Source organism: Podarcis vaucheri (assembly GCF_965113315.1).
Source record: "Podarcis vaucheri genome assembly, chromosome: Z".
In the NCBI taxonomy this organism is placed as follows: domain Eukaryota; kingdom Metazoa; phylum Chordata; class Lepidosauria; order Squamata; family Lacertidae; genus Podarcis; species Podarcis vaucheri.
Genome location: NC_138758.1, coordinates 20,351,728 through 20,365,760, shown reverse-complemented (window position 1 = coordinate 20,365,760; position 14,033 = coordinate 20,351,728). Strand labels below are relative to the sequence as shown.

General features: G+C 42.7%; 1 protein-coding gene and 1 pseudogene across 12 annotated transcripts in view; one reads left to right on the top strand and one right to left on the bottom strand.

The window, feature by feature from the left end:
- Window positions 1-14,033, bottom strand: part of LOC309523627 (putative G-protein coupled receptor 34) — a 303,235-nt gene that overhangs the window by 106,163 nt on the left and 183,039 nt on the right. The gene's annotated exons all lie outside the window — the stretch shown is intronic.
- Window positions 4,052-4,620, top strand: LOC309523398 (DNA-binding protein inhibitor ID-3-A-like; annotated as a pseudogene). Its single transcript has 2 exons — window positions 4,052-4,157; window positions 4,248-4,620. The product of its transcript is annotated as a DNA-binding protein inhibitor ID-3-A-like (transcript).

Here is a 14,033-nt window from a genome sequence, read left to right as displayed (position 1 = left end):
AGGAAATGGTTCAAAGTAAAATATTTAGGACCACAAAGAACTATCTTGGTCCAGAGATCCAGTGATGGAAGATTTTTGTTAAGTGAAAGAAAGACCATAATTGAAAGCAACAACATGCACAACTGGTTATAAAGTTGGGAATTGTGTTGTATGATGTGTGAATACTTTTGTATATGTTTACAATACTGTATTGGTTCTGTTCGAATGAGAGGGGGTGTTTGGAAAAGGTTATTTAAGAAAAAGATAAAAGTTCCTGGAAGCTTTAAAAAGTGTTCCAGAATTCTCTTTAGTGCGTAGGAGTGGCACTCTAGGATTGATTGGTGTCCCTTGGAGGTGCAAATAAAGAGAGGAAGTTGCAGGCTGCAATGTCCATACAAGGAAAGCACACTCACTCCAAACACACACACACAAAAACACAAACTCTCAGCACACACGCTGACAAGGTTGGAAGTAAGACAATGTGTGCTGCTGATACTGTGAGTTTTGCTGGTCAGGATTGTGAAGTACTGGACTAAGATTGTACTGTGGTGGAGATATAAAGAAGGACTTTCAATTTGCAGTGTCGCATTTAACTTGCCTTAAAAGGTGGAGAAAGAAATCTAGTATTTGCACTTAGCAAAAAATGAAAAGATAAGAAATGGGGGGCGGGGGAAAGAGCAAACCCTATCGAAGGAAAATTGTGCATGCCCTGCAACTTTGTATAACAATAGCTTAAAAACTTGTAAGTGGCTTATCAATAAAGAAAGGAAAAAAGAATATCTTTTCTTTACCTTCTGGTAAGAAACCATTCTAATATTCTGTGTGTAAAAAGTCTCTGTATGATATTGTAATTTGATTTTTTTGTAATTAAGACAACAACCTCATGCACTCTCCCAAAAAAGAACAAGAAAGAATTTAAACAGCTTTTTCCTGCCGCTCTCATTCACCGTGTTGAGTGTTGTGAGTGTGGTGGCTTGCATTGCCTTGGTCCGCCTCTCAGGGACCATCCAGTAGGGGGTGGGACAAGCCATTCCTTGGACCTCAGCCAGGATCCAGGAGAAGTCACCCCACCACCAGTGCTCTTCCAGTAGGGGAGAGTAGTGGATCCGGGTGCGCGTGAGTGGCAGGGGCTCCTGAGACCTCTAGTCATCTTTCGAATGGACAACGTTGAAACAGAGCTTTATCAAATATGAATTCTGGTCTGTATGATCCCTATCGATAGTTCTTATTATTTCTTCATTCAGTGGGGATTGAAAGAAAAGTCATTTTTCACATCCAAAAAAACCAAGAAAAAGAAAAACATTTATTTGGATTTTCATTCGGTCTGCAAAAGAAGAGAAGAAAGACGCAGTGTTTCATCAGGCACAATCATTAGAGAGGTTCATTCAGGGATTAATTAACAAAAAAGAAGAGGGGATCCTAACAGCCAAAAAGGCTGCATCATATTCGTGTTTCACAACCCTTTCACGTGCCTTTCCCTCTCTGAAAAGCTTAGTACAAAAAATTGAAAAGTTTAGTACAAACAAAAAGTTTATAGTGTGGGTGTTCACCTATGTTGTTGCCTTGTTCAATGGTCTGACACTGCTGCAACTGGCTCTGATTTCGCTCTTCACTATTCCCCTTCTTAATGAAAAGCACCAGGTTGAAATTGACCATTCTTGTGAACCAGAATCTCAGAAATACACTGGCAAAAGTCCCAAGTTAAACCCAGGAATGAAGCGCAAACCTCAACTCCTCGAGTCAAGTTCAAAGCCGTTGGCCCAGCCGAGGGGAATGGAGCTTTTGCCTGGCCAAGCAGTCAAGTGGGTGCAGGGTCGTACCCGGGGAGGATTCCTATGTCGGGAAAAGTATCCCCGAGTGGGTCACTCCATTGTTGCAGCCCCACAGACTAGACGGCAGGAGTATGACTACAAGGGACCACCGCAATGACCAAGGGAGATTCGGGCAGAGGACGACTATTGAGAGCCGGAGCGCCCACCCCAGGAAAGTCGCTGACCAATGAAGTATCGACCGCCTAGCGCAGCCCAGATATATTCGCCAGAAAGGTCTTGGGAGCCCCACGGGCCGGTTCGGTGGTACGAAGAAGAGGAGGGGTACGGGCTGCATCCCAGACCCTCTTACAGGTATGAAGGGCAGGAACCTCAGCGTCCGGATGGACGAGCCTGAGTTATCGCTCTGCCCCAAGGTACAGCTATGACCAAGAGCCACGAGATGTGGTTCCAAGGCGCATTACTCGTGAGTTTACCCTGAGGGATTTTGACTTACATCTTTTCCCTGCGTATAAACCCCCCATGCATGTCCTGAGCTATCTGACTTTATTCGAACTAACCTGCCGGGAACTGGAGCTCCCTTCAAGACTGTATATGTCTATTCTGAAGATGTTGATTAGTGGGGAGTTGGCGGATCTCGTGGGGCATCTTCCTTTGTCCCACGCGCTAGACTATGAACGGTATAAATGCCTTGTTTTGGAAGCTGTATGGCTGTACAAGCTGCATATGAATGGATCTTCTGTATTCCAGGCTTTTTATATGAATTTGCAAACTTAACATATTCTGTTTGGCACTTTTGTATATCAAAATTGATACTGCTGTGGGGGGGGGGATTGCAGATGACTAAAGGACCAATTGACGGGAAGGCTCCTGAGACCTCTAGTCATCTTTTGAATGGACAATGTTGAAACAGAGCTTTATCAAATATGAATGCTGGTCTGTATGATCCCTATTGATAGTTCTTCTTATTTCTTCACTCAGTGGGGCTTGAAAATAAAGTTATTTTTCACATCCAAAAACACAAAGAAAAAGAAAAACATTTGTTTTTTCATTCTGTCTGCAAAAGAAGTGAAGATGCAGTGCTTTATCAGGCACAACAATCATTAGAGAGGTTCATTCAGGGATTAATTAACAAAAAAAAGAGGGGATCCTAACAGCAAAAAAGGCTGCATCATACTACTGTTTGACTCATGTTTTGCAACCCTTTTGTGCACCTGTCCCACTCTGAAAAGCTTAGTATAAAAAAAGAAAAGGGATGGATTTGGTGGGTCCCTTGCAGAAAACCAGTACTGGGAAGCAATATGTTTCTGTTATAATTCATTATGTTTCTAGGTATGTTTGGGCTACTATCCTGCCCAACAATGCTGTATATCACCTAATGAAAGCTTTCGGCCCCCCGGTTCCGGAATTGAAATATTAATAGAGAATGTGTAAAACATGCAGGGGTAAGCAAGAAAATAATAATAAAATCAATTGAATAATTATTAAATTATTAACAACACAACAAGATGGAAGAAGTAAAATACTGAGATCACACATGGGTGAAGGGGAGTGGGGGTATTTGGGAACTAATAATATCATTTATAATATAATTTGTTAATTGTGTTGTATTTACATACAACAATTGGAAGCCTAGAGTATTTAGATATATTTTAATTTAGGTAATCTATATAATAGGCTTAAATTATAAAATGAATATGGATTTTGAATTTGATGTTTGTAAATTTTTTTTGGTTTTGAAATAAAAAGAAAAAGAAAAGAAAAAGAAACAATTTGAATCCACTATAATCAGCCAGCAAGTGATCCACAAGAGCCAGATTCTGGACTTGAAGAATTCCAAGCACATTTATCTTCATTTTTCATTCTGGCCAAAATTATGCCAATAACCTTAAACTAAATTTGGCATCAATTGTGTCTTTATTTGGGGAGGTCTTGTGGGTCTTAACACACAAAGCACCAAAGTCAGCCGTGGAAATCTTGCAACATGTCATAGATTCCATAGGTCCTCTCCAGTTGTACAGAAGATAGAAGGAGAGAGAGAGAAAAGACCTTGACTGGGGAAAGGATCAGAAAATATTTGCTGCTGCAAAGGTAGCATTTCTGTTTTTAAAATATATACATGGGGCTTTTTTTGCAAAGAGAAGCATTTTCTGTGTGCACACAATAGAGAATCAACCAGGCTGCCAAGCAAGGGGCAGTATCAATCTCTCTCTCTCTTGAGGTTGCTTGCTTGCTTCTCCCGCCTTAAGGAAGGAAATCTTGCCCTTCTGAAAATCCCTGCTGGTTTCTCCTCCTTCATGGCCATGAAAGGAATCAGCCCAGTCAGATCAGTCAGGATCTGCTAGGAAGCAAGCTTTGTGCTGCCTCTCTGATCAGAGCCTCACCATCACCCAGGGAACGAACAACAGAATGAAGCCCCTCAGCCCGTGACTCCTGCTTCACAGGCCTTCAGAAAAAGGCAACAAGTCTTGCCAAAACAAAAAAAAGACAAAAAACCAGAGCCCGGCTCAGGAGGGGCCCAAGAACCTCCTTTACAACATGAATGACTGCTACTCCAAGCTGCGCGAGCTGGTGCAGAGGATCCCGCAAGGCACCAAAGTCAGCCAAGTGGAAATCTTGCAGCACCTTATCAACTATATCTTTGACCTGCAGATCATGCTAGAGGAACAGGCGAAGAAGGGGCAAGATCCGCCCACAGCCGAAACTTCCCTACTCTCTTTAAAAGCTGCAGAGCGGGCATCCAAACTTTGCTCAAAAGAGGAGAGGAATCTCTGCCACTAACCTCTTAAAACAGACTGCAAGTGTGGGATCCTGGCGCTTGGTTCTCTCCAGTGAGACAGGAGATAGAAGAAGAGAGAAAAAATAAAGACCTGAACAGGGGAAAGGATTACATGTTTTAACCCCGTGCACCCAGTAATGAAGAGACCACCATCTTTCTCTTCCAGATAAACTGTAGAACATGGGTCTGGCCAGCCAGTTGCTGATGCCTTGACTGGTCTTCCAGAAACAACTTTCTGCCCTCAATCTGTTATTCTCTTCCAATGGCCTGAAAACAAAATTTGCAGGCCGGGGAGGGGGGCATTGAAAGTAAGCCCACTTTTCAATAACTATCGTATGGCTGTATTAAACAAGAAGAAACTTTGCAGAGGAAGAAATTTTGTGGCGTTTGTGTGTCAGACTGGGCGGATTATTATTATTAAAGCTCTGAACACTCAGATTCTTCATGCTAGTTTACTGGTCAGGAGATTTCTTACTGAAATCACACACTTTCAACAATGCAGCAACTTGTGACAAATGTGGACTGATCTGTCATTTGCTCAGAAAAAAGGGCAGCAATAACAAAAAACCCCAATTTACATATATGCAGCTTGTATGTATATTTTGGATTATAGTTTTTTAACATCTTTTTTGGGGGGGTGAAGGGGACTTTCAAGAACATGAAAACTGAGGGCTGTTTTGCCTCATGGTTTTTGTTGCTGAACCCTAATAGAGAGAACACATGCATCTTATTTGGCAGGAAGGTTGATTTCTTCATCCATGAATTGTACTTCCTTTGGTGTGTGGTTTTTTTAAAAAAACTTTTCATAAAAGCTTTTTGCATAATAAATCTTAAGCTGGTGTTTCTTTAAAAAAACCATATATATATATATATATATATATATATATATATATATATATACACACACATATATATCTACATATACATACACACACACACACACACACACACACACATATGTGTGTGTGTGAACAGCAGTGCTTCATCAGGCACAGTCATTAGGAAGGTTCATTTAGGGACTAATTAACAAAAAAGAGGAGGGGCTCCTAGCAGCCAGAGAGGGCGCACTGCTTGGAAAGGAGCAAAGCTATATGTACTCATCACTCCTTTTCTGCACCAAGATCAAACCCCTTTTTGAAAAGCCCTTAGATTGGCTACCCATTAAGGGCTTACTTAGATTAAGATGTTGCTTGTCCAAAGATACACCCTTATGCTGCTTGGCCCCTTCAACAGAACAGTTTAGGAGTTCAACTGCCTCTTCCCAATGGATGACTTTGTGGACTCACTAAAGTTTCTGGTGTGGATGTGGCTGTTCACCTGCGTTTCTGTCTTATTCAAAGACTCTGATTTCACCTCTTCAGTATTCCCCTTATTTATGAAAAGCACCAGGTTAGAAGTGACCATTCTAGTGAAACTGCATCTCAAAAAGGGCATTGGCAAATGTCCTTTTCAGCACTTTTCTGCACAAAAATTGATTCCCTTGCAAACATGCAATCAGGTGGTATAGCCACACAGTTCACACCCTTCCTCTCAGGCAGGAATGCCTCCTTCAGGAGGTACAATGACACCATTTGCAGCCACTGGAATCAGCCAGCAAGTGATCCACAAGAGCCAGAATACTATCTTTCCTTTTAAAATAAAAACATCCATATGTATTTGTCAGGCTGGCTCCAATACTTCCAACTGAATGAAAGACAAGGAAAATAGGGTTTGCTGGAGAAATATCAAAACTAAAGGGAACTCTAATCCAGCCTAAAGGAAAATATCTATCTAAAATGTATAATCTCCTCCACAATTCACACCCTGCCATTATAGAACTTTTGTCTCACTTAAAACGCTCAACCTTCTCTGAGGATGAACACCTCTGAACACATAGGGACAGAGAAACCTAACACATTGTGCAGCCTCTGGAATCAGCCAGCAAGTGATCCACAAGAGCCAGATTCTGGACTTGAAGAATGCCAAGCACATTTATCTGGCCTTTTCATTCTCTCTGCAAGAGGAGAGAAGTGAAAGGCAGTGCTACATCTGGCACAGTCATTAGGGAGGTGCATTCAGGGATTAATTCACAAAGAAGAAGAGGGGATCCTAACAGCCAGAAAGGGTGCTCTGCTTGGAAAGCAGCAAAGAGCTGGCTGCTCCGTCCTGTCCTCCTCCTCCTCCTCCTCCTCCTCTTCCTCCTCCTCCTCCTTCTTCTTCTGCTGCTAATGAGACCTGGAGCAAAGCAGGCCGAGTTCCTGGCTTCATCATCGGTGCCATTTGCAGAAGGGTGATTTCCGCAGCCCCCCACCATCCCACCCCCCTCCTCTATACTATGTAAATAGAATTACAGGATTTCCCACAGTTTCTGCTTTCCTCTTCATAGCTGCTGCTCAAGTACTATCTTTCCTTTTGAAATAAAAAATTGCAGGTTTCTCCACAGTTTCTGTACATACATCAGCAATATGTATGCTTCAGCCTTTCCTACACCAATATGTATTCCTTTCCAAACATGCCTTCAGGTGGTACAGCCAGACAGTTCACACCCTGCGCTTAATGAACTTTTCAGTTACTGCACACACTCCAAATTTGTGGAGGATGCACCTGTGTTACTCGCAGCGGGGTATCCCAAAACCCCTCAACACAAGTGTCCTTTCTCCTTTTCTGCACCAAGATTCAATCCCTTGCCAACACCTTACCAGAAGATGCAGCCACACAACTCAGACCTTATATAATCCATGGATGAAATATAAATATCTCCTGGAACCTACAAGCCCTTGGTACATTTCACACATTGAAGCCTTTGGCTTGAGGAAGAAAAACATGAAGGGAAATCGGGCAACATATAAAATGTTATTAGAGGGGGAAATTAATAAATTAAGAGGAAAGGACTTTGACATCCATATGTATTTGTCAGGCTGGCTCCAATACTTCCAACTGAATGAAAGACAAGGAAAATAGGGTTTGCTGGAGAAATATCAAAACTAAAGGGAACTCTAATCCAGCATAAAGGAAAATTTCTATCTAAAATGTATAATCTCCTCCATAATTCACACCCTGCCATTATAGAACTTTTGTCTCACTTAAAACGCTCAACCTTCTCTGAGGATGAACACCTCTGAACACATAGGGACAGAGAAACCTAACACATTGTGCAGCCTCTGGAATCAGCCAGCAAGTGATCCACAAGAGCCAGATTCTGGACTTGAAGAATCCCAAGCACATTTATCTGGCTTTTTCATTCTCTCTGCAAGAGGAGAGAAGTGAAAGGCAGTGCTACATCTGGCACAGTCATTAGGGAGGTGCATTCAGGGATTAATTCACAAAGAAGAGGAGGTGATCCTAACAGCCAGAAAGGGTGCTCTGCTTGGAAAGCAGCAAAGAGCTGGCTGCTCCGTCCTGTCCTCCTCCTCTTCCTCCTCCTCCTCCTTCTTCTTCTGCTTCTAATGAGACATGGAGCAAAGCAGGCCGAGTTCCTGGCTTCATCATCGGTGCCATTTCCAGAAGGGTGGTTTCCGCAGCCCCCCACCATCCCACCCCCTTCCTCTATACTATGTAAATAGAATTACAGGATTTCCCACAGTTTCTGCTTTCCTCTTCATAGCTGCTGCTCAAGTACTATCTTTCCTTTTGAAATAAAAAATTGCCGGTTTCTCCACAGTTTCTGTACATACATCAGCAATCTGTATGCTTCAGCCTTTCCTACACCAAAATGGATTCCGTTCCAAACATGCCTTCTGGTGGTACAGCCAGACAGTTCACACCCTGCCCTTAATGAACTTTTCAGTTACTGCACACACTCCAAATTTGCGGAGGATGCACCTGTGTTACTCGCAGCGGGGTATCCCAAAACCCCTCAACACAAGTGTCCTTTCTCATTTTCTGCACCAAGATTCAATCCCTTGCCGACACCTTACCAGAATATGCAGCCACACAACTCAGACCTTATATAATCCATGGATGAAATATAAATGTCTCCTAGAACCTACAAGCCCTTGGTGCATTTCACACATTGAAGCCTTTGGCTTGAGGAAGAAAAACATGAAGGGAAATCGGGCAACATATAAAATGTTATTAGAGGGGGAAATTAATAAATTAAGAGGAAAGGACTTTGACATCCATATGTATTTGTCAGGCTGGCTCCAATACTTCCAACTGAATGAAAAACAAAGAAAATAGGGTTTGCTGGAGAAATATCAAAACTAAAGGGAACTCTAATCCAGCCTAAAGGAAAATATCTATCTAAAATGTATAATCTGCTCCACAATTCACACCCTGCCATCAAAGAACTTTTGTCTCACTTAAAACGCTCAACCTTTTCTGAGGATGAACATCTCAAAACACATAGGGACAGAGAAAGCTAAAAGATTCTACAGTTTGATTGCACCCAAATGGCAGAACATTTAGAGTGCTCCTTGCAGGCGTGTTTTAAACTTTAATACCATGGGGCTCCAACCATTTGTGCCATATGACCAAGCAAGGCATCTTTCCAACTGCAGCAGCCCCATTTCCTTTGTAAAAGATGGAAAAAACACAGTTCCATGAAACAACAGGTAATGTAGTGTGAAAGAAACATGGCGAGGGGGACAGAAGCCCTAACAGAATAATCAGGCACACAAAAACAATAATTAACACTTCTAAATACAGCCTATGGCACAAAACCATTCAATGTTTAATCTCCTCCACAATTCACATCCTGCCATCAAAGAACGTTTGCCTCACTTAAAGCACTCAACCTTTTCTGAGGTTGAACACCTCAGAACACAAAGGGACAACAGAAGCTAAAAGGACAGGCCAATAACTTCTGTCTTGCAAGTAAAATTTTCGGATGAGCCAAACCTTTTCTCAAAAGGGGGGGAGAGGAAGAAAGATGGAGGAGAAATTGGAATGTTAATACCCCCTCCAAATCTGGGAAAAATTGGTGGAGACGATAGCAGTGGGGAAGCTATGTAGAAAATCTTAAAATCATATTTCTTATAAGCCCCCGATTTTTCCCCAGCATAACTAATTTTTATTTGGCTTTGGCTTTCTGTAAATTTAATTACCCAAAGTGTATTTCTACATGTATAGCAGGAGACCAAAACACTGGAAAGAAAATACAGTCTTGAAGAGACTAGTAAATTAATTGTGATGACTATGTTGGGTTTCTATTTCTTTTGTTGGGTCAGAGTACTACAATCAAGTGCTAGCATATAACTTAGGATGCTTCTAGATTCCATGTTCTTTTTTTGTGAAGCTCATTGTGTTTAACACAATGTGACAAATCAGGTAAAAACTGTTAACCTTTTTTTTCTGGTGCTGTCAGAGTGTATGCTTTTGCACATTTGAAGTGCAGCCTGAAAGCAAATTATGTATATAATAAATTACCCTCCCCCTTCCAAATCTGGGGCAAACTGGTGGAGACGATAGCGGTGGGGAAGCTACAAGAATTATTGGAAAACACAGATAATAAAATGCATTCCCCTCTGGGTTGAATCCTGGCCATGGGGGCTCAATCCCCCCAATATTGAGGGGGCCAACATCCCCCGTTGGGTTGTTGTTATGGGGAATCAAATTACAACCACCATCAGCTGCAAGAGACACACGCCATAGGTAGCGGAGCGGGACATGCGACAGTGAGGATGTGGATAACCAAGAATGGAGCTCTCTGAACAAGAAGCGGAAGATGCTGGCTGGCCAGCACGAAGACGCCCGCGAGCTGAAGGAGAACCTGGACCGGCGAAAGCACGTGGTCTTGGACATCCTATGCAATTACCTCTCGGGGGAGCAGCTCCGAGACTACCAGCATTTCGTGAAGATGAAATCTGGAACAGCGCGAGTTGGCCAGCAAGATCAAGCTAGGGCAGGAACAGCTCAAGTGCCTTCTGGAGAGCCTCCCCACGGACTTCGTGCTTAGCAGCAGAAGGGGAGCAGAACCTCCATCAGCCACCGGGACCAGCCGACCTCCCGCACCAGCATCTTCGCTCTGACCCTTCCAGACGCGGCTGCATCAAACCTTTTCTTCTCAGAATTATTTAATCAGAAACCTCTTTTAACTTTTTTATTAAAAAAAAAGAATAGAGGGAGGATTAAATTATTATTTTTTAATTAATGTTGGGGTGTGGGGGGGAAATAAACAGCACAGTAAGATTTCTTTTTCTTCTTCATCTTCTCCCGGAGATCACGATTTAAATCTGTTTGGAATACATTGGATTCTTGTGGCCAAGAAAGATGCAGAAGAGACTGGCAGCAGGTTCTACGGGGGAAGTCAGTAGCTAATTATAAACAAACTCAAGCTGTCCCTGCTGAAGGAGTCTTGCCCCCCTCCCCCCTCTGAGCCCCTGACAGTCGTTAAAATAATGGCGGATATACAATAATGAAGCCTTAATTGAAATATTAATGAGAGACCTGCTGTCTTGAACAATATCCATATTTTTATTTTTTTAAAGCTACAAGATAGAATTCTGTAAAGATTTTGTACATATGCTAACCAGTTATCGATTCTACTTCAACATGTACGTAAGGGAGAAATGGTTAAATGTTTTTTGTTGTTTTTTTGTACTTCACAATGGAAAAGAAAAGAGGAACACCCTCGCCCCCACCCACCCCCCAAAAAAACCCATAGTCACACACCATATCTAAATAAAGGACTAGCCGGAAAAGCTACAGGCCAGGATCCAAGGATGCCTGCATGCAGACAGATGTACTTGGTGAATGTCAACCCAGACGTTGGATGTGGGTGCAGTTTGGCATCTCGTTTTCCCTGGGCAAGGATCCCCAGTCAGAGTGCTATGGCTCTCTCCTTTTTCTCCCTCTCCCCTGCATGGTGGGATCCAGTGCAGGTCCGTGAGCAGGGTCCGTCCCCCCCGTGTACTATCCAGGTGGTCACTGGATTGCAGCTTTTTATCTCTCTCAGTGCCCAGTGAATGTTGCCAGTAAGTGACATTTCCACAAAAGCGTTACACAGCAAAATCCCGTCTTCCAGATCTGCAGTGCGAAGCAGCCGCCATTGGAACAAGCACTTGTGTGAACCAAACAACTCAGGAGTCAACGTGAAACTGAAACAAAGAGATACTTCCTCCTTGAGATTCTGTCTTGGGCTCTGTGATATTATTATTTTTTTAATAAAGAAAAACATTAGCAAGAGAAAGCCTGGAACTGCATGCAGCCTGCAAACTTATTTGAATGACTTCTTGACGTGGTTCATTGAATGTCCTTATTTATAGATTGCTGGAAACGGAAACAGAGAAAATAAATTCTTCATGCTCCTGCTATTTGCAGAATCTAATGATTTGCAGAATCTAATGAAAATTAATAAATTAAGAACTTTGAAATCCATATATATTTGGCAGACTAGCTCCAATACTTCCAACTGAATGAAAGACAAGAAAAATGGGGTTTCCTGGAGAAATATCAAAATGACTGGGAAAGGCTGTGGAGGGAAATGCATGTTATAAGGGGGCAGTGAAGAAAGAGGGAAGAGAAGGAAGTGCTGTCCTGTTCTCAGATTGGGGACAGCCTCCCACCTCCTTCTTCCCAACCTGTGGAAGGACCAGACTCAAATTCCACACCTCTTGACCCCTCAGCAAATGTCCAAGCTAAAACCCCAGGGTGAACTAAACCCCACAAGTCATGTGTCCATAACGAAGTTTTACACTCAGAGGATGCTATCTAAAGAAGTATCTCCCATTTCTCGGAAGGCCACTTCAACTTCATCTAGCGCTCGGTGGCTTTCTTCACTGTCTTCCCACTGCTCCTGGGCAAGCTCTACGGGCTCGCTGACATCCCTGAGGTCCATAGACTATGCTGCCAACCACAGGACAGACTATTTCCGCAAGCTGAACAAGGAGAGGGAATTCCACTACTCTGTCATCCAGTCCAAGCTGAATCACATGGTTTCCAGGCTGCCTAGGAGGGGCAATGCGGCTGAAAACTACATAGGCTGCCACCCAGTGAGGTGCAACTTAAAGCCTAGGCTGCGGATTAGCAAGAGCCTCATAAACCTCAGAGACTTTGCACTGTATTCATCAAATGACTGCTTCTGAGAAATGGAATTGTGAGAGCTGGCACACATTACTGCCACACAGGGGGTGCGGCAGGCTTGGTGGTGGTTGTTTTTTTAACTTGGCTACCCAGCCTTGTTGTGATACTGCAAGCCTTTCTCAGGCTTTGCCGTGCCATGGAGAAGAATGGTTTGGAATGCCAACCAATATGCACATTATACCTTGCGGCACAAAGGTAGCCATCGCATGGAAACACCTTCACGTTGCTCTTTGTGGCTTACATTTTGTGTGTGCCACTTGTAAGTGCTCCAGGCTTCACACTTGGTCAATTCTGTACTGCCCTTACAAATGTTGATTTCTAGTGCTTTTTTAGTCTAAGAAATCATGGGGTGACTTGGTTTTACCAAGGGACGATAATATTAGCTGTTTAGTTTGTTTAAAAAACCGCTAGGGCCTCTCTTTTTTTGTCCCAAAATAGGAGCATAGAAAAATATTTTCATTGTATGACCCTGTAGCTGATGGCCTGATAACAGATGGCTAACAAAAGACAATGACAAAAACAATGTGCAGTGACTCGTAACTTTTCCAACAGCCATGGCCATATCTTAGGGCTCCTTTTAAAATTGTTTTTAGTGAAATCACTGACGTTAGTGGTGTGAATGTGGCTGTTCACCTATGTAGGTGCCTTGTTCAATGGGCTGACAAGGCTGAAACCGGCTCTCATTTCTCTCTTCACTATTCCCCTTATGAAAACCATTGGATTGAAATTGACCATTCTTGTGAACTAAATTCCACCCAACATAGGGGGGGATTTTTTAAAAAAAATATTGGGTTGATGGTACAGTGAATGCCATCAACCTAGTGTGATCCAGCAGTAGCTCTTATACAGAAGTCCGCTGTCACTTAGATCAGTGACTAGGCACCATGCAAAAAGAAAGGGTTTGCAACCGTGATTGTAGAATTCACCTTTCAAAATATAAACATTGCAAGATTTTGCACAGTTTCTGTGCATCAGCTATATGTATAAATTATCATCACCACCATCATCATCATCTTTATACCCCACCCATTTGGCTGGCTTTCCCAAGGGACTCTGGAGGGCTTACAGCATATCTAAAAACATCCAGCATTAAAAATCTTCTGATACATGGCTCAGGAGCTAGAGAGGGAGAAGAAAGAGAAGGCAGGAAGGGTAACCATGTCAGACCACTAACTCCTCGAAATACAAATGTCTTCCGGATAGATTGCCCATAAACTCCACCCCTTGGTCCAACACGGTTACCTCTTCCATGCTTAGCTAATCTGTTCCTCCTTCCCTCTCTGAGGAAAAAAACCTATACCTTTCCCCCATACAAATGTTGAACTTTAGCATATAAAATACACACTAATATAAGCAACATCAAAACACCAAAATCCAGTATAATCACAGGGTGCCTAGCCAAATTTAAAATGTTGGTCATGGTAGGATTCTATGCTGAAAAGATGTCCCTCCAATGGTGTGTGTTTCAATCCTGAATATCCTGAGTGACTCTTCTTAGCTTGGCT